The 25,905-nt window shown below is 38.4% G+C and overlaps 1 protein-coding gene and 3 long non-coding RNA genes across 9 annotated transcripts in view; 1 reads left to right on the top strand and 3 right to left on the bottom strand.

Moving 5' to 3' along the window:
* Positions 1 to 25,905, bottom strand: part of LOC136265214 (uncharacterized) — a 272,681-nt gene that overhangs the window by 145,242 nt on the left and 101,534 nt on the right. The gene's annotated exons all lie outside the window — the stretch shown is intronic.
* Positions 27 to 25,905, top strand: LOC136265223 (uncharacterized). Its single transcript, XR_010705440.1, has 8 exons — positions 27 to 75; positions 127 to 214; positions 268 to 734; positions 24,792 to 24,845; positions 24,899 to 24,965; positions 25,424 to 25,483; positions 25,539 to 25,578; positions 25,641 to 25,905. It is a non-coding gene; the product is annotated as an uncharacterized lncRNA (long non-coding RNA).
* Positions 1,501 to 4,013, bottom strand: LOC136265221 (uncharacterized). Its single transcript, XR_010705438.1, has 3 exons — positions 3,916 to 4,013; positions 2,540 to 2,611; positions 1,501 to 2,026 (listed from the first exon to the last, which is right to left on the bottom strand). It is a non-coding gene; the product is annotated as an uncharacterized lncRNA (long non-coding RNA).
* On the bottom strand, positions 18,626 to 20,916 carry LOC136265220 (uncharacterized). The gene is made up of 3 exons (XR_010705437.1): positions 20,824 to 20,916; positions 19,451 to 19,522; positions 18,626 to 18,937 (listed from the first exon to the last, which is right to left on the bottom strand). It is a non-coding gene; the product is annotated as an uncharacterized lncRNA (long non-coding RNA).

The raw sequence follows: 25,905 nt of genomic DNA, 5'->3' as shown, positions 1-25,905 counted from the left end.
TTGTCTTATCAGACTTGTCTTAGTTCTACATGGATTGTCAGACTCAGCCTCAGTTTTAAAAGATTGTTACAAACTGTACGTACAATGATTGTTCAGTATACGCATTATATTTACCATCTTTAATAGAGTTGTGGGACCTAGCCGTTGTTCTACATGGTAATACTAGGTTTCCAGACAAGGTCTTGGTTTTATGAGATTCTTATTGTTACAAACTGTAAGTCCAACAATTGTCCAGAATACACATTATATTTACCATCTTTGTATTAGAGCTGTGGGACTGTTCTACCAGATTGTCACAGAGTTCTACATTATTATTATTATTATTGTTTACTGAGCAGTCAGCCCTGCTGGTGTGCTCAGGAATCACATAAACAAATACATTAGGTACAATAATATGATTGGAGTCTAGCTGTAAATAGATCAGTATCTGCAATTTCAATTGTGTCAGTTGGTAGTATGTTCCACTCGTTTATTGTTCTTGAGAAATAGCTGTTTTGGTATGCCGTGGTGGATGAGGTAGGTAAAATATAGTGAAGATGGTGGTATTGTCTTGTTGGTCGTGTTTTTGGTAAGTAATAATGAGGAATTTGGAGTGATAACTGTTGGTAGTGTATCTTATGCAATATTTGTAACCTAGATAATTTCCGACGAATTTGTAATGTAGGCCATTTCAGCTGATCCAACATTAGAGAAACTGAACTGAATCTGCCATAGTCATGGTGATGATAATACAGGTAATTTGTAATGGAACTTGTGAATCAAGACTCACGGTAGTGAGTCGCGCGGCCAGTAAAGCAGAAATGCGCGCCGCAGACAATAAATGACGCGACCACTACGTGAGGATTTTACAAGAATGAACGTTGTCAAATTCGGCCTTCCTGTAATCCACCCGTCACTTACGCTATCCCTCTGAAACTCTGGAGTTGAACTCATCGTGTCACTAGTAACTACCACACAAGCAGTGAAGCAAATCCATGCCGATTGTTTCGTGATCGAGGTTGCCGACATCAAAGGGGAAGTTTCATTTTTTTTTTTATCGCATGCGGCTAGACGCAACCGCAGGTGTATGCCTTGCGTTCCTTTGTGCATTCCGAACATTGATCGCCCTGTTATCGCTTCAGTATTCACTCAATCACCTCAAGATTCACATCATCGATTTCACCATACATGATTACCCTACAGTCGTGATTTCAGCACCAAACGAAGTTTCAGTCGTCCTCAGTCTACCTAGAGGCCAAATACAAATCCCAGATTGTTGTTTTCCGCAATACTCGCTTGGCATGTAGGGCAATGTGTCTTTAAACTGTTCTGAAAGTTTCGTTCAGATTGAAACATTTGTTTTCGAGAATGGCTAGTTTGAAATTTGAATTTAGTCGCCCCCACGTCATTTGCTCTCTAAGAATTTTATTCGGAACTTAAGAATGACGCAGAGCACAACTACGGTCACTGGGTATTGATGAACTGGCGCTCTATGTAGTTAATCAGTACATATAGCCACCAAGAAGTGTGCTGCCATAGATTATAGTCCATAGATATAATCTATGGTGCTGCATACCATCCTTCGTTTTGAAATTAGTCGCCCCCACATAATTTGTCCTCTAAGGGCGCGGCTTAAAGAATGACACAAGAGTACAACTGCGGTTTCCAGTTTTTGACACAAGCTGTGAGTAATTAGCACATGTAGCTAGCTTAAAAGGAAGTATGCAAAATTGCCTAATACAATTGTCACCATGCATTATTGCATTTTATAGCACCCCCACACAAAATTACACATGTAATTACAACATACAGAGGAGACACATGAATACCAAACACTTTTCACAACAATAATTTAAGAATTGTACAATAATAACTGTAATATAACTGCTATGCAAATGTTTTCCAGTGGCCCGCCATGGTAGCAAGTCTCACATGACGGCATGTATATTCATCCAAACACAATGGGAGTAATGAGTAAGTATGATGACAACAAGTTGGTATGACTTCATTTGTAGAATCCAGATGAGTGGGTGTGGCTCCAGTATGTCTAAACGGTTAACAAACATTCCTGTTATAAATACGTGCTAGAGTTGCAATATAATAGTATAGTATTTAAATGCAATAATACATAGTCTCCATTGCATCACTATCAAACGACACTAAGTGGAGGATATTGTTGCATCTCTAGTATGTACACTCTATCAGTACAACCTGTCTTAATGGCCACTAGTATAGAAAGACAACCACTCTTGAAAAGCCAATTCCAATTGAGAATTTATACACTGTTACCTGCTGAATGAGTAAGGTGGCAATAAACAAGTTCCACCGTAATTTATACACGTGATCTGATCCTGTATATTCTGTCAGTGGATGAGATCCACTTGGCCAGGACAAAATGTGACTCAAGTGCCCTGGATGATCCATACTCAACCAAGTTATGACCCAGTGGCACAATGGAACTGACTATTTATAGAGAATACAATTATATTTATTTCTAAGATGTGTGGATGTGTGGACACATTACAACACATTACATGTACATACAAGACATGCTACGTACTGTTTTAGCATTTCAAGTCACCACATTATACACGTACCAGTCAACAATGCTTCATAGTGCCCATCAGTAAACCTGAAGAAAAGTTACGAAAAATAAAAATTCACATAAGTACAATGAAACCTCATTAATATGGCAGGCTGTGGGACCAAAAAATTTGGCCTGAATAACAAGGTGACCTTATTAATGAGGTCATAAGTAATGCTTAGCTATATTTGGGACCTACTAGAGGTGGCCAATATAATGAGGTGGTCTTATTAAAGAGGTGGCCACTAAGTGAGGTTTCACCGTACATATAGTTCACAATATTGTGAACAATATTAATGGTTAACAATATACACTGAAACCTGCAGGTCACTTCTTGTGGAAGATTGCTCTCTACACAAAATGGCACATTCAGAGATTGTATTTAGATGGATGATACAGTAACGCATTGTGACTTCAATACTCGTGATGTGTCACTGCTAGGCAGCAACCATATACACGGCACTGCCACATCGCACTTGCTCGCACACACAATTTTGCTAAAGATTTTACAAATTGATAATTAAGGGGTGTGGCAACTAGCTGTTTCGCTCGCAAGACTGTGTGGCAGCTGTTTTCCTTCTGTACAAGTGGCCACCAAGACAGGTCCACTGTGGATGAAAGCCAGGCATTAGATATTTGGTATTTCATGTGTTGAAGACATTCCAGGGCTTCTGGTAGTCTCAAATCTCACCACAGTTTAACTCAGGCAGTGTTGTGGTCACCACTAAACTACTGGAATGCTGTGTTATGTTCTTATGCTTGGCTACTATATTGTAGAACTGAAATGGATACTCTGAAAAATATATCCTATGGATAATGACTTCATCACTTTCTTCATCAGGAGCTTATAAGGACCAATAGTGAAACCTTTTACACTTGGGGCTGACAGTCAACTGCCTGTGTCTGAAGCAGTGCTTTTGGTGCTCTAACAGATTGGCTGCCCCCTTGCTGTCAGCACTCACTGTCTCATACGCTGTCATACGCTAAATCCATCTCTATAGCCAGTTAGAACAGCATGCTTTTTACCTTTTTTTAAGGCCGCATAATGCAGCCACCTCTTTACAAGGCAAGGTTAGAAAATTTTGTCCCTACGGCATGAATATATAATGACCAGTTTTCACTGTACTATTAGTGATTAGTGATCATGGGGGATTATTTATTAAGATACTAAGATATACAAACGCTACAACCTCTAAATATAGCAGTAAATTTTTACCCTGGTCCAATGTCTCGTAATAATCGTGACTTCGTGAGAGACTCTACTGTGACAAATACATGTTTATCATGATATGTGCTAATCGCCTTTTTACAATTAAGTTTTACAACACAAATACATGTATAGTTAAACTCACCAATTGCGACTAAATCCCTTCAACACGAAAAGACAAGTAATGAGACAACCTTAGAGACAACAGCCACACAAGCCTATTCTGGTGCGTTTATTTAGTAGTAATATAAATTTTAAAGGCGTTTATTTACAACAGGACATAATTATGCGCCCCTCTATTGTCTCTGTGCATACTTGCCTTTTCTTTACTATTCTCATTTCATTTCACAAGATCTCTTGGCAGGGGCGTAGCTTCTTCACTTGAATTAGTCAATGCTTGAAGTAGATCGAGATACTCTAATAGAACAGTCACATTTCTACAAGTGCCACATTTTTATATTGTAAAGTCTGTAAGTAGCTAGTAATTTAAACTATACAATCCGATGCTAAGCAGAAGTTGTAACTATGCTAAATATTGATTGCTGTGTTACAACTGCTTTGTGACTGCTCTAATAGAGTATATATATATTTTTTTTAAATGATATTTAATCAGGGAAAATAGCGTCAGCCAAAGAAGGCTGTTTTTCAGCTATGCCCTGAGAGCACAACAAAAAAATACAATACAATATAAGTACATACATACATAACAAAACAGAATTACATTGTACAAAATAATGTTTTAAAACCATTCACAGTTTTAGCACTGTATAGTGCTTTAGGTAATCTGTTCCATATGGCCGTACCCCATATGGAACAGATTACCTATATTGATTGTTTCAATGCAGTACAAGATGAAAGGCAAAGTGTTGTTAAGGGTTTACTAGTTAAAATGGGTGTTAGTTGACTGCAGTTGCATGCCACTAACAGGGCCGTCCAGAGAAATTAGAGGGCCCAGGGAAAAGAGTTAAAGAGGGGCCCAGGGGCAAGGAAGGGTCTAGATCCTGACTGCTCTATTAGAGTATATCGATCTTTCTTTAAACAGGTATTCAAGTTGCCCCTTTCGGGCTGTGGTAGGGGGTAAAATACCCCAGTTACCCCCAATGTGGGCAGCCCTGGCTACTAAAATTACAGTTATATTTTAATATTCTGTCACTTTAATCTGGGGTTTCTGTCAAAACCATGGAAACTCACCTACTGTTATCAACAGTACATTGCTTATTCTAACAAAAAGTATTGAAATCCCATCCAAAAACAGCTTATAGCTGTAAAAAAAGTGCGCGTCCAGAGTTAACTGCGACAAAAAGTAATGATATCATAATACGGCCATGTGCGAGGTGTGCAAGTTGTAAAATTAATATTAGTTAATCAGATAATACAATGTTATTGTTAAAGTGTTAATGAGAACTATGTGATGCTGCTAGTTTTTAAGTGTGTGAGCATCTTCATAAATGCCACATAAATTTAATTCTCAATAAAGCAATGTGTATAGATTCTCTGATAGTAATAAATAGTTTGAGTTTGGCCACCTTTCCTTTGTTCGTAGCATTGCTGTATACAGGAAAGGCGGCCAAACTCAAACTATTTATTACTATCAGAGAATCTATACACATTGCTTTATTGAGAATTAAATTTATGTGGCATTTATGAAGATGCTCACACACTTAAAAACTAGCAGCATCACATAGTTCTCATTAACACTTTAACAATAACATTGTATTATCTGATTAGCTAATATTAATTTTCCAACTTGCACACCTCGCACATGGCCGTATTATGATATCATTACTTTTTGTCGCAGTTAACTCTGCTTTACTTGGACGCGCACTTTATTTACAGCTATAAGTTGTTTTTGGATGGGATTGTATTTACTGTCTTACCTGCTGCAGTTGAATAAAGACTGATAAATGACGAAATTGATTTGATACTGTCATGGCCGGCTAAGGAGACATTGATTTACTAGCTGTACCTATTGTTTAACATATTTACATAATTAAATTCATTACAAATATTATAGAAATTATTTAATTAAGGTAGCCACAGATTATAGGAAAGTAAAAAAGTACATGCAGTAGTATAGTAGCCAATGTATGATTGAAATATAGACTTAGTATAGTCTGATAATACACCACACTATTCTAGTGATTTAATCTCTAATATATGACTGTCTTAAATGTATTCAATAAGCTTGTTATAGTAAAGTCCTAATCTAATAATATATGCTGTACTATTTCATTCCAATACTAACATAATAAGACTGTTATAGACCTTATTATTCTGAGCTTTTTCACAGTGTAATATAATTTGCATACTCTCAGTGGACTTACTTTTTGTTAGTAATACGAGCATGGTCAGTGAAACAAGGACAAACAAGATGGAACAGGTTTTGAAAGAACTCGACTCATTTACAGTGCCAGACGTACATGAGGTAGCATCCGTCAGCTGTTGATAAATAGTGGAAAACATGAAGAAATGAGACCAGTTTCCACAAACCAATACGAAGGTAAATATAAATTGTATACTGGGCACTCTCAGTGTACTTACTTACAGATGTTATCAATAAGACGAATCTCCTAGAACTGAGTAATTCCTACCCTATTGAAAAGAAAATAAATAAAAACACAATCAGGCTTATTGCACTTACAGCTGTAAGTAATTAGAAGATGAGGTTGAACAACTCCATGAAAAAAGAACAAAACTGTCCACATATGGTCGCTACCAGATTCTTTAAAGGAAGCAGCTGCCATTGAAGAAACTAACACTGCAGATGTCGTACACTGACAACCTGTAGAACTAAGAGGTCCGACAAGAAACTGATAATCTATGGTAAAACCCTTGTTTAGTGGCCACCTGTTAAGACTACCTTCTTATAAAGACCACCTCTGTACAAAGACCACATTGTAATTAGATTTCAAAGATGGCTATGGCATCCTGACCTTATATATACAGCATAATACCACTACATGGTCACCTTTTATAAAGACAACCCTCTTTACAAAGACCACCTCTTCACATTGTAGGTTCCAAACATCTGTTTTGTGACCTTCTCAAAATAGCTAGGCCAACTAAAAAGACTAAGCTTTTTAAGGTCATTATCTCCTTATGAGACCTCATATTTCAAGTTCGATTAGGGATCATAGAAAAAAAGGAAGGAAACAAGGGAGGTCGCTTACACCTGCAGATACACTAGTGAACATTTAATCTCTAATCCAGTCTATGCCAAGACTGAATTAGAGAATAAATGTTCTCTAGTGTATCTGCAGGTGTAGGCAACATCCCTTGTTTCCTTACTTTTTTTCTACAGTATGATCCCAAATCAAACTTAAAATTTCTAATTTTTCCTTTAACTTTTTTGCTTACTTTTTTGTAACATTATTATGACTGGTGAACCCATGCATACCATACCACATCTGTAGGGAAGCCATACATCACGCTACCATGAACCAACACCTTTGGCTGTCAGCAAAAAGAAATGGGACACAAAGGAGGACAAAGGTAAGTCCACGATGCGTGCATTGTACATACTGTTGTATGCCAAAAGGCATGTCTCGGGACAAAGCAACGTCAAACCATGAAAACATTAAGCCCATAGCCTTAGCCGTAATCGAGTTACACTTGTCTGAAGGCAGGCAGGCAGGCAGGCAGGCAGGCAGGCAGGCAGGCAGGCAGGCAGGCAGGCAGTTAGTCAGTAGAAAATTCCATTGAATAATTATTTTTTTAATTTTGTAACTATTTATTGGAAGCCTTTAGAATCATACTGAAGGAACTTTTGGGCTTGGTTATACCTAACCAATACTGCCAAGGTGCCAGGATGGAGTTGTAAAGCTGGTTTTTGGGTGAATTATTTAACTAGGAAAACCCAAATCTCCATGATCCCTAATATACAGTACTACTCAACGTTTATTTTTTTATTTTTTTATTTTCCAAAAATGTGCAGCCTCCGTTTGAGGATTAACGCACATATGAAACATGCATACAAAATGTTTTACAATATGATTGATTATGGGATTACTGATTGGTAGGGGAAAGTAATAATAATTTCAGTTGGTACTTAAAAATTTGTAACGTTGAAACCGGGTCACTACTGCTGACCCGGATGACCCACTGACCCGGATTTGACCCGGATGTGACCCGGATTAATTAGAGCCGAGACGTGTTTCGGCTAGTCTCGAGCGAGCGAACGAGTCTACATTTTGAGCGTTCGATTCGTGTTGAGTAAATATTGCAACTTCAGGCTAGCTGTAGGTTGAAGACCAAAAAAAAAAAAAAAAGGCCTTCACCTACTGACAATAGCTACCCCTCACCATAGATACCCTCAGTTTCGTGCTACATACTACACTTACTAACAAATGGGCGTGGCTGAGCGTATGTTGGTAATGCGATAAGTGGGCGTGGCTCACGAAAGAGCTACGCGATAGCGTTTATAAGTTTCCATGTCGTCAAACGAACAATTTTGTTTCTCACGTGATCCAATCCGGGTCAGACCCGGATAAATTGTAAACCGGGTCAGACCCGGATGACCCGGAGAAAATGTGACCCGGATGACCCGGATGACCCGACCCGGTTTCAACGCTGGTACTACTATACCGTATGATACGTAATGTTTCACTTGCATGGACTATTTGAAAGCTGTTATGATAAAGTCATGAAATAGATGTTTGGAACCTAGCTATAATGTGAAGATGTGGTCCTTGTAAAGAGGGTGGTCTTATTATAAGGTCAGTATCATCTTTGAAATATAATTACAGTGTGGTCTTTGTACGAAAGTGGAGTCTTTATAAGAAGGTGATCTTAAAAAGGTGGCCACTAAACAAGGGTTTTACTCTAGAGTACATTTGTATGATGATAATGACTAGTTCCGTTTTCCATTTCCGGTTTCCATTTCCACTGTTTCCAATTGCCCTCGTATTCCAGCCAAATTTGGTACCGAGATTCGCCTTTATACCCCATTATGTGCGCCAAATTTCAATGCAATCGGATATGGCGTTCGCGTTTTATAGCAGTTTTTGCAAGTGTGCGAAAAGAGGAAGAAAAATAAGAAGAAAACGAAGAAACTAAGCCAATTTTTGAAATCGCATATCTCGGGAACACTTGAAGCGATTTCGCTCAAATTCAGTATGTGGAGTACTGAAGTTGACGGGCGTGTCCACAGGAAAAATCATCTTGTTTCATCAAGGAAGCACAGAGCTACAAATGTACGAAAAATGCGTTTTCGTTCTTCCTATCAATTAGCGCCGGCTTCTTGGGCCGCACCTTTTTTTACAGCTTGGCTGTTTTTGATTAGATATCACTTCTTTTTGTATTTGTATACTGCAAAGCCAGCCTATGGCTGGCTTTGGGGCTTTTTTAACCCATGTGTTTTTTTCTTTACCTCAGGAAGAAGAAAAGAACTTAAAGGAGATTTTTAATACTTCAATTATTTTTGATTTTATTAGTAATTATACAAATTATATACATATATTTATTACATGCCCATTATTCCCCACAGGATATTTTTTGCAGCTGATCTCTCCACTGGGTGACTTGAAATGTAGCTGAACTATATACAGGATAGTTTCTTTGTAGCTGAACTCTCTACAAGGTGACCTCTTCTAGCTGGTCTCTCTACAGGATGATTTGTTTCTAGCTGAACTCTTTACAGGTGATTTGTTTGCAGCTAAACTCTCTACATGGTGGTTTCTTTGTAGCTGAACTCTCTACATGATGGTTTCTTTGTAGTTGAACTCTCTATAAGGTGACTTCGTCTAGCTGAACTCTCTACAGGGGGATTTTTTGTAGCTGAACTCTCTACAGGGTGATTTGTTTGCAGCTGAACTCTCTACATGATGGTTTCTTTGTAGCTGAACTCTCTACTAGGTGACTTCTTCCAGCTGATCTCTCTACGGGGTGATTTGTTTCTAGCTATATAAACTCTCTACAGGTGATTTGTTTGCAGTTAAACTCTCTACATGCATGGTGGTTTCTTTGTAGCAGAACTCTCTACATGATGGTTTCTTTGTAGCTGAACTCTCTACAAGGTAACTTCTTCTCTGCAGGGTGATTTGTTGTAGTTGAATTCTCTACAGGGTGGTTTGTTTGAGGCTGAACTCTCTACATGGCGGTTTCTCTGTAACTGAACACTCTACAAGGTGACTTCTTCTAGCTGATCTCTCTACAGGGTGGTTTGTTTGTAGCTGAACTCTCTACATGATGGTTTCTTTGTAGCTGAACTCTCTACAAGGTGACTTCTTCTAGCTGATCCCTCTACAGGGGGACTTGTTTCTAGCTGAACTTTAATTTCTACAAGTGATCTATTTGCAGCTGAACTCTTTATGTGGTGGTTTCTTTGTAGCTGAACTCTCTACAAGGTGACCTCTTCTAGCTGATCTTTCTACAGGGTAATTTGTGACCGGATCTTGGAAAACCTACCTTTTGGGCACAAGCAAACTTTTTGGGAAAACTCAATTGAAAATTTCAACATTTTTTTAAATTAATTTTTTGCATATTCGGATAAAGCAACTGTTAAACCTTCTTGCTGTGAAGTTTCACACCCATAGCTTCTTTTTCCTAGGAGATATGGATGACTATATCAGACCAAGTAGTAATTTCTCATGCGTGGGACACCAATTAACTTTCAAATTGGGTGATTTGTCCATGTGCTGGAATGGCTAAAACTTAGTCTTAGACAATGATACATGGCTTTTAATTGTAGAAAAGTACCAAGAATACTTCATTAAACTTTCAGAAATGTCTTTTAAAGTATTTTAGATGATAAGAATGGAATTATTGGTAAACAAAGTGATTTGTCACCATTTGTCACCCTTAATCTCTCACAGAACTCAATACATTACATAGAAGTTAGTTTGTAATGTACAGGAGAGAAAATCAGCCATATCTCAGGAATGCTTAAAGATATTAAGCTGAAATTTTATCACAAGAGAGATGAGCACCCAGTACCTCATTTAAGCTATAAAACAGAAAATTGACCAATGTGCCAAGAAGGTAGGTTTTCCGAGATCAGGTCACATTTGTTTCTAGCTGAACTCTCTACAAGTGATTTTTTGCAGCTAAACACTCTACATGGTGGTTTCTTTGTAGCTGAACTCTCTACATGATGGTTTCTTTGTAGCTAAACTCTTTACAAGGTGACTTCTTCTAGCTGAACTCTCTATGGGGTAATTTCTTTGTAGCTGAACTCTCTTCATGATGGTTTCTTTGTAGCTGAACTCTCTACAAGGTAACTTCTTCTAGCTGATCTTTCTACTGGGTGATTTGTTTGTAACTGAATTTTCTACAGGGTGATTTGTTTGCAGCTGAACTCTCTACATGGTGGTTTCTTTGTTGCTGAACTCTCTACAAGGTGAATTCTTCTACCTGATTTCTCTACAGGGTAATTTGTTTGTAACTGAACTCTGTACAAGGTGCGTTTTTGTAGGTGATCTCACTGCAGGTTGATTTGTTTGTAGCTGAACTCACTAAAGGGTGATTTGATTGTAGCTGAATTCCTTGCATTGTGTCTAGTTTCTAGCTGATCTCTCTGCAGGTTGATCTATTTGTAGCCGATCTCTCTAAAGGGTAATTTGTTTGTAGCTGAACTATCTATAAGGTGATTTGTTTGTAGCTGATCTCTCTGCAGGTTGATTTGTTTTAGCTGAACTCTCTACAGGGTGATTTGCTTGTAGCTGAACTCTCTACAGGGTTATTTGTTTCTAGCTTATCTCATTACAGGTTGATTTGTGTGTAACTGAACTCTCTACAAGCTGATTTGTTTGTAGCTGATTTCTCTGCAGGTTGATTTGTTTCTAAATAATCTCTCTACAAGTTGATTTGTTTGTTGCTGATCACTCTAAAGGTTGATTTGTTTGTAGCTGAACTCTCTGCAAAGTGTTTTGTTTGTAGTTGATCTCTCTACAAGGTGATTTTTTGTAGCTGACCTCTCTTCAGGGTGATTTGTTTCTAGCTGATCTCTCTACAGGGTGATTTTTTGTAGCTGACCCCTCTTCAGGGTGATTTGTTTCTAGTTGATCGCTCTACAGGTTGATTTATTTGTAGCTGAACTCTCTACAGGGTGATTTACTTGTAGCTGAACTCCTTACATTGTGTCTAGTTTCTAGCTGATCTCTCTACAGGATGATTTGTTTGTAGCTGAACTCTCTACAAGTTGATTTGTGTGTAGCTGATCTCTATGCAGGTTGATTTGTTTTTAGCCGATCTCTCTATAGGGTAATTTGTTGTTGTTTTTTGTAGCTGAACTCTCCATAAGGTGATTTGTTTGTAGCTGATCTCTCTGCAGGTTGATTTGTTTTAGCTGAACTCTCTACAGGGTGATCGCTTGTAGCTGAACTCCTTGCATTGTATCTAGTTTCTAGCTGATGTCTCTACGGGGTGATTTTTGTAGCTGAACTCTCTACAGGGTTATTTGTTTCTAGCTTATCTCTCTACAGGTTGATTTGTGTGTAACTGATCTCTCTACAAGCTGATTTGTTTGTAGCTGATCACTGTGCAGGTTGATTTGTTTCTAGCTGATCTCTCTGCAAGTTGATTTGTTTGTTGCTGAACTCTCTGCAAAGTGTTTTGTTTGTAGCTGATCTCTCTACAGGGTAATTTGTTTGTAGCTGAACTCTCTCCACAGTGACTTGTGTGTAGCTGAATTCTCTAGAGAGTGACTTAATTGTAGCTGAATTCTCTACAGGGTGCATGACGTGTTTATTTATAGCTGAACTCTCTTCAGTGTGACATGTAATGTTCTGAATCTCTTCAGTGATATATTTGTAGCTTAACTCTCCACAGGGTCATTTGCTTCTTGCCGAATTGTCTAAAAGATTAACTGTTTGCAGCTGAACTCCCTACAGAATAACTTGTAATGTAATAGAATTCTATAATGGACACCAAAAGGCACTCCTACGATGGTTACTCTCCATCTATATAGCAATTTTCAACTGATTCCATGAAACGGTTTACCCTGTAGGCGTGACAACAAATCGATCTTGTTTTACGTGAATAATCAGTCATAACTCCTAAATCATCCATCGGATTTGCACCAAATTTAATGCTAGGATTCGCCTTTGGACTCCCTTTCTGTGTGCCAAATTTCAAGGTGGTCGGAGTACACGTTTGCGTTTTATAGCAATTTTTGCAAGTGTGCGGAAACATGAAGAAGAAGAAAAAAAAATGAAGAAAAAATCGAAACTTTGGCAGCTTGTATCTCGGAAACGGCTGGAGCGATTTCCTTCCAATTTGGAATGTAGACTCCCCTGGCTGGGGGAAAACTGTGTAGCAACTTTGGTTCCAATCAGATAATGGATCACCGAGATACAAAGGTGTGAAAATGACTTTTTTTTTTCTTCCTGTCAATATACTCACGGTGTGGCATGCCGGCTTCTTGGGCCACACGACACACTACCGTGTGTCTTGATAAGAGTCAGTCATGTAATTGCAAATGCTGCAGAGTCAGCTAAGTTTGGAAAGTATTCTTCTCTGATAATAGGGCCATCCAATTTTTGATTCAAAAGGTTGCCATTGATGTTCAACGTGGCAATGCTGCTTCTGTAATAGCAACAATTCCATCATCCCAGGAGGCAACTGTTTCAGTGATTTATATTATTACATAATATGAGACTCGTTCAGAAAAAAAGTTGTAATAAGTACATATTGTAATAATTTGTGTGCATGTATATTTTTCCTAGCTGCGGGTACATGTTGCCCACAGGCCAATAATGCAGGCTAACCTGCATTAAAAAGCTTTTTAAAAAAAGAAAAGAAAAGGAAGAAGGAAAAAAACCAAGAAAGGCATAGACTTGTTGAACTAAGTTATTAATTAAGGTTGTTTTGTAGTTGAGGTAGCTAGTTTTGTAGTTAAAGTACTTAGTTTGGTAGTTAAGCTAGTTAGAATTTTGTATAGCATATTTGTATTTTAGAAACTATAAGCCAATTTTTGAAGTCACATATCTCGGGTACGCTTGAAGCGCGATTTTGCCCAAATTTGGTATTTGGAGTACTGAAGTTGGTGGGCATGTCCACAGCAAAATTCATCTTGTTTCGTAAAGGCAGCACAGGTGCGAAAATCGAGTTTTCTTTCTCCCTGTTAATATACTCACGAGTGTTGTGTGCTAGCTTCTTGGCCGCACGACACACTACCATGTGTCTAGATATGTAGCTACAGTCTGCCACCATCAGCAATGTTCCACATAGCTACTTGTGCACACTGATTTACCCATGAAATTCTGGTATTGCATTTCAGCCACATTATTTTGTTCTCCAATTTTTTTGTTTTGTTTTTGGTCTTCGGCAGCATATCCACAACATCGCATGATCATTTTAGTACAAATGACCCAGTTCATGTTAAATATATACATAACTCAGATATCAGTTGTAGGTGACAGACAGTTCAAAAACTCTGCTTTTATCCCAAACTCTTCCGTGGTCTGCTCTTGGCAACTCCAGCCATGTCTTAATCCAGCGCTCTAATCCATCCTCATTTAAACATATTATGTAACACAAATTGTGTAGCTAGCTATACAATTACATAAAATTAATGTAATAAGTATTTGTTGGATATTTAAACTTTACTGCTTGTAGGTGTCAGATTCAATAGCTACCATGATTCTCATAATTTTATAGTGCAATTTCACATCCCCACATCTCCATGGTTCGATCATCACTGATTTTATTTGCAAGTTAATACATCCCTTACAGTGGCGGATACAGGGGGGTTGCAACGGTTTCAGCTGAAACCCCTCTGAGAATAGCGTGCGCCCCAAATTTATTGACTACTCATCGTGTGGGTGATAAAATCACCACGAGTTATACGTATTGTGTTATAGTAGGACTTTCTGCTGGCGAAACTTTAACTTTTTCCTCTGAAATCACAATTACGGCGTTGAAGAGCAGGTTGTGACCTTTTTTTTTTTTGATCTTCGACTTACAGCTAGGCTGAAGTTGAGTGGAATCTGAAACCCCCTCTGAAAATTTCTAGATCCGCCACTGCCTTATGTTTATGTGCCAGTCAATTCCTCTAGAATTGTATTACTGGGCATATTTTCTACCTACACACACTGTGTTGGCCATGCACTGTTTGTACATGCCCCATTAGGCCACTCCAAATAAATTCTCTGTTTCCCGTCCTGGACTCAAGCATATTTGCATGCGGGCGGGCGGTCCATTTCCATTATTTCATTATAAGATTGGCAGCTTTTCAAGTCATTTTTGCCTGGCACAACCATAAAAAGCTACATAAAAGCATGCTTAAACTTTTCCCTCCTTTTTAAGTTGCAAAAATAGCACAAACGTGATGTTTGTGCCGACTTGATAGCACTGCTGACACGTGAGCTGACTTGGTTTCAAGTGAGCCTGTCGGTATGAAACAATAACCGGAAAATAATGGAAGAATACGGAATAATGGAATATTTAGAGCTGACAGTAACTAGATGCGGGCGGTGGACGGGAAACAGAGAATTTATTTGGAGTGGCCTTAGTAGGTTGTCCCATTGATGATTGTACTTGGTTGTATTTGCCCCGGGCCTAGATAAATAAAAAAATAAATAAAATTGACATGATCACATGATCACATGCACATAATTTCATAGTATAGAAATTGTATTCCATGTTACAATATTACTATGTACAAAACTGACTGATGATGAGTTATAGCTATATAGTTTCAAGCTGATCTAGTTTACATCTATATATATATGTGACCGGATTTGTGAAAAGGGGTCTTCCACACACAACCAAATTACCAACTTTGACAATTCATAACTTCAGATTGGAAAAGCTATTGACTTCAAATTTAGTCAGTGTTGAGCACCAACCTAACTGTATGATTAGAAAATTTTCAGGCTTATAATATGTTTCTTGAGCACAAAGTTATGGTCATCCAAATGCATAGAAATGGCTGTGTGCAAAAGACCCCTTTTCGCAAATCCGGTCACATATAGCTATTTGTACCTCAGTTTGATTTTGTGCAAGTGAATTTGCTATTTCATGAATCCTTGGTAAAATCTTTATTGCATGTAATTTACCTTACATGAATGTGCATGCACTAATAGGGTATGTAACTGTCTCTAAGTATCCCGATAGTCACATGAGCCACACCCTATTTGACTTATATCTCCTATTGATAAGTGTCACTTCTGCATGGGGAATAGGGTATGCAGGACTATGTTGTTATGTTAGCTGGCCATTTAGATCCTTTACCAGTACATAGCATCTTTACCAGTTAGCTGCAGTGAATACCTGCACCATTGACCTGCAACTTTTGGCTAGGTGCGGTAATGAATTGGATGTACCTTTCAGTTTTGAGAGAAGGTAAACCTGTTGATGACTTCATGGCTCCATAGAGTGAAAATTTTTGTCACAGCTTTTGGCTAGAGTATTTGCTCTCTCTCTCTCTCTCTCTCTCTCTCTCTCTCTCTCTCTCTCTCTCTCTCTCTCTCTCTCTCTCTCTCTCTCTCTCTACACCATTTGTGTTATGTGGACACTTGTCACTTGTCCCAATTGCTAGAGGATTTGTTAGCAAAGCATCTTCAAACATTTCAGCCTGGTCCACCAGGTGAACCCAATGTTTTGCCCCTGCCATTTCGATGTCAACAGTCCTCTTAGTTCTGTACTAATATGCATGATGTTGTCCTGACCTCCAGTGCCTTGCAGTACATCAAAAAGATTCAAAATATCTTACTTTTTTGTGGAACTTCGGTGATGCATTTTGCGATCTTGCAAAATGCATCAACTGCTAGCTTCTCTTTTGCACTATTGTTCACCCTGTCAACAACTTATTGGTATGATCTTGTCCAGTGAACATTATACCCTTGTAGAAAAATCTCACTGATCTCATCTCCAACTACTTCTCTCAATCCTTTTGCTTCAGAATCACTCTATTCCATTACAATGCCTTTCAAATTCTCACTTACTTTAAAGCAAGGGTATCTATGCTGGCATGTGCAAAACATGACATCAAATGCTGTGTTGTAAAGTTTAGATGATTCCTTGCTTGCCATCATACAGTCTACTACAGCCCTTTCATTGTTGCAACATCAACAACAGTAGCATTAAATAGATACATTAGTTTTGTGTTCTCATTGTACAATGTATGTAGTGTCTGTTTCTAAAGAGTCTGCTTCTACAAGAAGCTTGTTCATCAATGGGCTCATGATGAACTGGTAGGTCATGAATGCTGTTATGGCACAGTCCACCATGTGTGGCCATCCAAATGCATTGTACTGCACATTGACCATGGTGAATCCTTCCTAAAACTATCTTTCTCATCTACCTTATCAGCAATTTCCTCCATTTTTGTGATAAGGCGCACACCTTTCATAACTATACCACTCTCTTGCAAAGTTTTCTTATTTCGGTAAACTGACAATTGATCCTTTTATAACTAGTTCCTGCCATGTCTGCCAAACTGGGCCTGTATCCAATTCCCTGACCGCATGCTATTTGGTGAGTGGTGAGATAAAGGTTTTCAGTGATGGTTTTTTGGATTGCATATGTTACCATTGAAGAGAGCTTGTGAGACAGACTTAAATTGACAGAATGATTGTGTGGAGGTTTCTGTTGGGAGATACCACATCACTGCAAATAATCCCCCCTATCCACCTCCTGTTATCCTTGGAATCTGCAGGAAAAATATATAAACACTACTGCACAAATATCAGTTGTCTCCAATTCATGGATTCTGCAATTGTTTTTTAATACATGCAGGCATTTGATAAAATGTGGTCACATTTTGTTCACTTCTGTACATGCTCCATTACACTTGGCCATCCACTAATTGAGGGTCTCCTTCCCATGCATCATCACTGATGTTGAATTCTCAGAAGTAATAGCTTTTCCAAATTGAATATCTTGCCACAGATGATTCTCTCCACTATGCTGTGGAAGCAAGGCGACATTTTCTGTGTAGTAAAGAGCATTGCCTATCAAGACTCACGGTAGTGAGTCGCGCGGCCAGTAAAGCAGAAACGCGCCCCGCAGACAATAAATGACGCGACCACTACGTGAGGATTTTACAAGAACGAACGTTGTCAAATTCGGCCTTCCTGTAATCCACCCGTCACTTACGCTATCCCTCTGAAACTCTGGAGTTGAACTCATCGTGTCACTAGTAACTACCACACAAGCAGTGAAGCAAATCCATGCCGATTGTTTCGTGATCGAGGTTGCCGACATCAAAGGGGAAGTTTCTTTTTTTTTTTTTTTTTATCGCATGCGGTTAGACGCAACCGCAGGTGTATGCCTTGCGTTCCTTTGTGCATTCCGAACATTGATCGCCCTGTTATCGCTTCAGTATTCACTCAATCACCTCAAGATTCACATCATCGATTTCACCATACATGATTACCCTACAGTCGTGATTTCAGCACCAAACGAAGTTTCAGTCGTCCTCAGTCGACCTAGAGGCCAAATACAAATCCCAGATTGTTGTTTTCCGCAATACTCGCTTGGCATGTAGGGCAATGTGTCTTTAAACTGTTCTGAAAGTTTCGTTCAGATTGAAACATTTGTTTTCGAGAATGGCTAGTCTGAAATTTGAATTTAGTCGCCCCCACGTCATTTGCTCTCTAAGAATTTTACTCGGAATTTAAAGAATGACGCAGAGCACAACTGCGGTCACTGGGTATTGATGAACTGGCGCTCTATGTAGTTAATCAGTACATATAGCCACCAAGAAGTGTGCTGCCATAGATTATAGTCCATAGATATAATCTATGGTGCTGCATACCATCCTTCGTTTTGAAATTAGTCGCCCCCACATAATTTGTCCTCTAAGGGCGCGGCTTAAAGAATGACACAAGAGTACAACTGCGGTTTCCAGTTGTTGACACAAGCTGTGAGTAATTAGCACATGTAGCTAGCTTAAAAGGAAGTGTGCAAAATCGCCTAATACAATTGTCACCATGCATTATTTCATTTTATAGCACCCCCACACAAAATTACACATGTAATTACAACATACAGAGGAGACACATGAATACCAAACACTTCACAACAATAATGTAAGAATTGTACAATAATGACTGTAATATAACTGCTATGCAAATGTTTTCCAGTGGCCCGCCATGGTAGCAAGTCTCACATGACGGCATGTATATTCATCCAAACACAATGGGAGTAACGAGTAAGTATGATGACAACAAGTTGGTATGACTCCATTTGTAGAATCCAGATGAGTGGGTGTGGCTCCAGTATGTCTAAACAGTTAACAAACATTCCTGTTATAAATACGTGCTAGAGTTGCAATATAATAGTATAGTATTTAAATGCAATAATACATAGTCTCCATTGCATCATTATCAAACGACACTAAGTGGAGGATATTGTTGCATCTCTAGTATGTACACTCTATCAGTACAACCTGTCTTAATGGCCACTAGTATAGAAAGACAACCACTCTTGAAAAGCCAATTCCAATTGAGAATTTATACACTGTTACCTGCTGAATGAGTAAGGTGGCAATAAACAAGTTCCACCGTAATTTATACACGTGATCTGATCCTGTATATTCTGTCAGTGGATGAGATCCACTTGGCCAGGACAAAATGTGACTCAAGTGCCCTGGATGATCCATACTCAACCAAGTTATGACCCAGTGGCACAATGGAACTGACTATTTATAGAGAATACAATTATATTTATTTCTAAGATGTGTGGATGTGTGGACACATTACAACACATTACATGTACATACAAGACATGCTACGTACTGTTTTAGCATTTCAAGTCACCACATTATACACGTACCAGTCAACAATGCTTCATAGTGCCCATCAGTAAACCTGAAGAAAAGTTACGAAAAATAAAAATTCACATAAGTACAATGAAACCTCATTAATATGGCAGGCTGTGGGACCAAAAAATTTGGCCTGAATAACAAGGTGGCCTTATTAATGAGGTCATAAGTAATGCTTAGCTATATTTGGGACCTACTAGAGGTGGCCAATATAATGAGGTGGTCTTATTAAAGAGGTGGCCACTAAGTGAGGTTTCACCGTACATATAGTTCACAATATTGTGAACAATATTAATGGTTAACAATATACACTGAAACCTGCAGGTCACTTCTTGTGGAAGATTGCTCTCTACACAAAATGACACATTCAGAGATTGTATTTAGATGGATGATACAGTAACGCATTGTGACTTCAATACTCGTGATGTGTCACTGCTAGGCAGCAACCATATACACGGCACTGCCACATCGCACTTGCTCGCACACACAATTTTGCTAAAGATTTTACAAATTGATAATTAAGGGGTGTGGCAACTAGCTGTTTCGCTCGCAAGACTGTGTGGCAGCTGTTTCCCTTCTGTACAAGTGGCCACCAAGACAGGTCCACTGTGGATGAAAGCCAGGCATTAGATATTTGGTATTTCATGTGTTGAAGACATTCCAGGGCTTCTGATAGTCTCAAATCTCACCACAGTTTAACTCAGGCAGTGTTGGTCACCACTAAACTACTGGAATGCTGTGTTATGTTCATCTTATGCTTGGCTACTATATTGTAGAACTGAAATGGATACTCTGAAAAATATATCCTATGGATAATTACTTCATCACTTTCTTCATCAGGAGCTTATAAGGACCAATAGTGAAACTTTTTACACTTGGGGCTGACAGTCAACTGCCTATGTCTGAAGCAGTGCTTTTGGTGCTCTAACAGATTGGCTGCCCCCTTGCTGCCAGCACTCACTGTCTCATACGCTGTCATACACTAAATCCATCTATATAGCCAGTTAGAACAGCATGCTTCTTACCTTTTTTAAGGCCGCATAATGCAGCCACCTCTTTAAAAGGCAAGGTTAGAAAATTTTGTCCCTACGGCCTGAATAATGACCAGTTTTCACTGTACTATTAGTGATTAGTGATCATGGGGGATTATTTATTAAGATACTAAGATATACAAACGCTACAACCTCTAAATATAGCAGTAAATTTTTTACCCTGGTCCAATGTCTCGTAATAATCGTGACTTCGTGAGAGACTCTACTGTGACAAATACATGTTTATCATGATATGTGCTAATCGCCTTTTTACAATTAAGTTTTACAACACAAATACATGTATAGTTAAACTCACCAATTGCGACTAAATCCCTTCAACACGAAAAGACAAGTAATGAGACAACCTTGGAGACAACAGCCAAACAAGCCTATTCTGGTGCGTTTATTTAGTAGTAAGCTTAATATAAATTTTAAAGGCGTTTATTTACAACAAGACATAATTACGCGCCCCTCTATTGTCTCTGTACATACTTGCCTTTTCTTTACTATTCTTATTTCATTTCACAAGATCTCTTGGCAGGGGCGTAGCTTCTTCACTTGAATTAGTCAATGCTTGAAGTAGATCGAGATACTCTAATAGAACAGTCACATTTCTACAAGTGCCATATTTTTATATTGTAAAGTCTGTAAGTAGCTAGTAATTTAAACTATACAATCCGATGCTAAGCAGAAGTTGTAACTATGCTAAATATTGATTGCTGTGTTACAGCTGTTTTGTGACTGCTCTAATAGAGTATCTTGATCGTTTCAATGCAGTACAAGATGAAAGGCAGTGTTGTTAAGGGTTCACTAGTTAAAATGGGTGTTAGTTGACTGCAGTTGCATGCCACTAACAGGGCCGTCCAGAGAAATTAGAGGGCCCAGGGAAAAGAGTTAAAGAGGGGCCCAGGGGCAAGAAAGGGTCTAGATCCTGACTGCTCTATTAGAGTATATCGATCTTTCTTTAAACAGGTATTCAAGTGGCCCCTTTCGGCTGTGGTAGGGGGAAAAATACCCCAGTTACCACCAATGTGGGTGGCCCTGGCCACTAAAATTACAGTTATATTTTAATATTCTGTCACTGTAATCTGGGGTTTCTGTCAAAACCATGGAAACTCACCTACTGTTATCAACAGTGCATTGCTTATTCTAACAAAAAGTATTGAAATCCCATCCAAAAACAGCTTATAGCTGTAAAAAAGTGCGCGTCCAAGTAAAGCAGAGTTAACTGCGACAAAAAGTAATGATATCATAATGCGGTCATGTGCGAGGTGTGCAAGTTGTAAAATTAATATTAGCTAATCAGATAATACAATGTTATTGTTAAAGTGTTAATGAGAACTATGTGATGCTGCTAGTTTTTAAGTGTGTGAGCATCTTCATAAATGCCACATAAATTTAATTCTCAATAAAGCAATGTGTATAGATTCTCTGATAGTAATAAATAGTTTGAGTTTGGCCGCCTTTCCTGTATACAGCAATGCTACGAACAAAGGAAAGGTGGCCAAACTCAAACTATTTATTACTATCAGAGAATCTATACACATTGCTTTATTGAGAATTAAATTTATGTGGCATTTATGAAGATGCTCACACACTTAAAAACTAGCAGCATCACATAGTTCTCATTAACACTTTAACAATAACATTGTATTATCTGATTAGCTAATATTAATTTTACAACTTGCACACCTCGCACATGGCCGCATTATGATATCATTACTTTTTGTCGCAATTAACTCTGCTTTACTTGGACGCGCACTTTTTTACAGCTATAAGCTGTTTTTGGATGGGATATACATTACTGTCATGCCACCCAGGGAGTAAGTATCTTTCTTTGTTAGTTGATGTTGACTTCAGCTAGTTTTCCTCATTATCAAACAGTCTTTTCAATATTGTGGTTTCCTTTTCCTGTTCAGAACTTTGAATGGCTTTTTGTCCTTGCAGTGCTGTGTAATGATTGCAGATCATTGCATACTGGAAGCAGAACTTGACCTTCACCTGCTATAGCATTTTCTTTTAGCAGAGCATAAGCACCCTGCAGCTGGATGCTTGTTCCAAAGGTAGCTGGTTTAACAGACCGTAAAATGAAACCAGCAGCAGAAGCCTGATGAATAAACATTCTCCACTATTCTTTAGATAAGTATAATATTGTCAGATAGGAACATTTAACAGCAGTATACATATGTACATGCAGCTATTCACATCTCTTATACATCTGCCTGAAGTCCTGTCCTGCCAATCATGCACCAAATGTGCCTTATCAAGTTGATTCTGTCTATTTACAGCCTGTACCTGTGCAAGATTTCTATCTGCAGAATCAAATAACCACTCTGGGCTAGCTAATTATAACAAACAATGAAGAGTATCAGATTTATCTGTCAGGGCTTTACTTACAGTATGCTGGTCTAACTGTACTCATCCTACCTTGTACAGTATCTCAATTCCTGCTGCATTACGACTTAGCCAACACCGACTGACTAATTCAAAATACAAGATGAACAAAGTTGGAGCAATCATGCAACCCTGACGGAATCTATTTCGCACCTGGAAAGGTGGTGCTTCCTCTCCACCTACATGCAACAGTAGCAACTATCCCATCATGAAAAGAGCACACCAAATCTATCAAACAGTCAGGTACACCATATTTTCGCAAAGCACACCACAGTGCCTGTCTTGGCACAGAATCATAAGTACGAAGATCAACAAACAAGAGGAAAATTTTGCTAATGGTCTTCTCCACAAGTTGGCGCATACAGAAAACCATATCCACACAACCCCTACCAGCCACACTGAGAGTCACCAACAGAGTCTTGTACCACAGCTTGGAGTCAGTCATTGATTATTCTCACAAACAGCTTGCCAATCACATCCAGCAAACTGATACCCTTCCAGTTGTCACACACAGAAATATCACTCTTCTTAGGAACTAGTACTAGAGTTACTTCACACCATTCTGCAGGTAACTCTCTCTCTCTCTCTCTCTCTCTCTCTCTCTCTCTCTCTCTCCACACAGAATGGTGTCATGGTGTCATCCACCTCATACACCACATCTCTACCAAACCATTTTGTCTCACTAATACACACTGCCCCCATCCTAAAACACTTTAACTCATTTACTAGAAATCCTATCTTCATATCTGCTGCTATTGGATGTTTCCCAGTTCGAACAGTAGCAGTCTTAAGCCCACCATCTGCCTCAACAAGACTACAAACATTCCACCACCCCACACGTAAATAAGACTTCAAGTTAGGGCTGGGCGGTTTCTCGGTATTATAGTAATACCGCGGTATTGCAATGAAACGATATCTGTATCGCGTAGATTTCGGTGAAACGATAATATCACGATATCGATATTATTACGATTTTTAGCGTTTGTGACAGCTTATTAAGTCCTTAAGGTTGTTATAATGCACCTCAAATAATCACGTGATACTACTGCAAACAAGGACCTAGTACTAGCTAGTCAATTTTTTTTACAAAGATCGAGATACTCTAATAGAACAGTCAGCTAGGATCAAGATACCCTAATAAAGCAGTCAGCTACTCTAATATAGCAGTCATCTTTAATAACCGCGATAAATAGTAATATCGTGATATATTTCTATACGATATATCGTGAAGCGAAACTCCAATACCGCCCAGCCCTACTTCAAGTGGTGAAAATCACTAGGATGTAAACCTGTATGTCCAATAATGTGTGAATTCTCCACTTCCATTACAAAATTAAGTTAAACACTGAAGGCTTGCAACACCACTGCAGCGAAAACCTTTTTAAAGTTCAAATGGATACTGATAAAATCAGAGTGGAAACCAAAAGAAAAACATCCAAAGAACACCAGTCATGTTAGCTAGTAACAGAGTTACTGCCCGTAAGGCACCATGGGGAAGTATGACTTGGATTTTGCATGACACACACATGCACACACACACACACACACACACACACACACACACACACACACACACACACACACACACACACACACACACACACAATGGAATCTACATTTTCAAAGTAATGATTATAATGCATGAGTAGATTAACGTAGTGACTAGCTGGCCCACTCTCTTCATCAAATTCGTAATTATATTATGGTACACTGTAAGAGTATTTCAATCATTTTATCAAAGGACCAAATGGTAGTGTAACATCCAACCTGTATAAAGTGATTATATACGTATATCAGTCATTTTCAATTGGCTATATCTGTTTCTCTTTCTGTTCCTGTCTCCACTCACATCAAAGGAATTATTAACATGCAGTGTTTATATTTCTGAAGGTATTCCAGTACCAATTGTGGAATAGCTCATGATCACTATGGAACTGATGAATTGTAAGGAACAATATACTGCTTGGCACAATATAACAAGTGTGTTATCTCTATAGTTGTTGGATATCCACTGATGATGGAGCTATTTGGGCATTTGCAGGACCTATACTTCTAATTGTTACTGTAAGAACAAATTTAAGCATAGGAAAGCAAATTGGTCATTTAGAGGGTTAAACATTATGTACTGAAATTGTCTCAAGCTAATGCTGTTTTTAATTGCCAAACTCACTTGGAAAATGGTTAAAACAGTGATGTCTCAGTTTTCCAAATCTATGGAGACCATCAACTGAATAGTCCATAACTCTGCAAAATTACAGGAAAAAATTAATTTTCAAATACTCTAATAGAGCCCAATTATTGTAATAGAGCAATCACATTTAGGGACCCGTCGATTTTGCCGGCAAAATTTTTGGAATAATGGGTGGGTAAAAGCAATGAGCAAAATGCTGGCATAATAGGTGCAATTTTTGTGTGAAGTGGACATAAAAATTGCACAAAAGATCGAGATACTCTAATAGAACAGTCAGGCACGCTAAAATAAATATAGTTGATGAGCTAAATGACAAGAACAATTTTTAAAGGTGAAAGGAAGGATTAAGAAGATATTTGGCTTCAAAGAATCGACTTCAACTGTTTTTACTGTAAGAACAATTACATTATGGTCCCTGAACTAGAATATGTGTTATTTATATATAGGGTTGTAGTCCATATATGTCAAACAAAGTGGTTAGAGAAGGTATATGTATGGACACAGTCTACATGTCACTTAGCTACTGTATATTGTGTGTTGTAATTTAGTGACCTCAAAGAAAACTACAAATCTAAGCAATGGAACAAATCAGTCACAGTCAGTAGATAAACCCGATTGCAACAATTTTTCTGAACAAGAGTTTAGTCCACAGTCAGGCAGCACACATCATGATGTTGATATCAAGGTTGAAGATGGACAATACCACAATGGGAACATCAAGATTCAGTGTACCGAGGCTTAGAAGACCTACAATAATACTAAGTCATGTTTGTACTATCATGATGTATAGCAGTTTAGCAATGTGTGTTACAG

Source organism: Dysidea avara, chromosome 8, assembly GCF_963678975.1.
Source record: "Dysidea avara chromosome 8, odDysAvar1.4, whole genome shotgun sequence".
NCBI lineage: Eukaryota > Metazoa > Porifera > Demospongiae > Dictyoceratida > Dysideidae > Dysidea > Dysidea avara.
The sequence above is the reverse complement of the archived record's forward strand: the minus strand, read 5'-3'. Positions and strand labels throughout refer to the sequence as shown.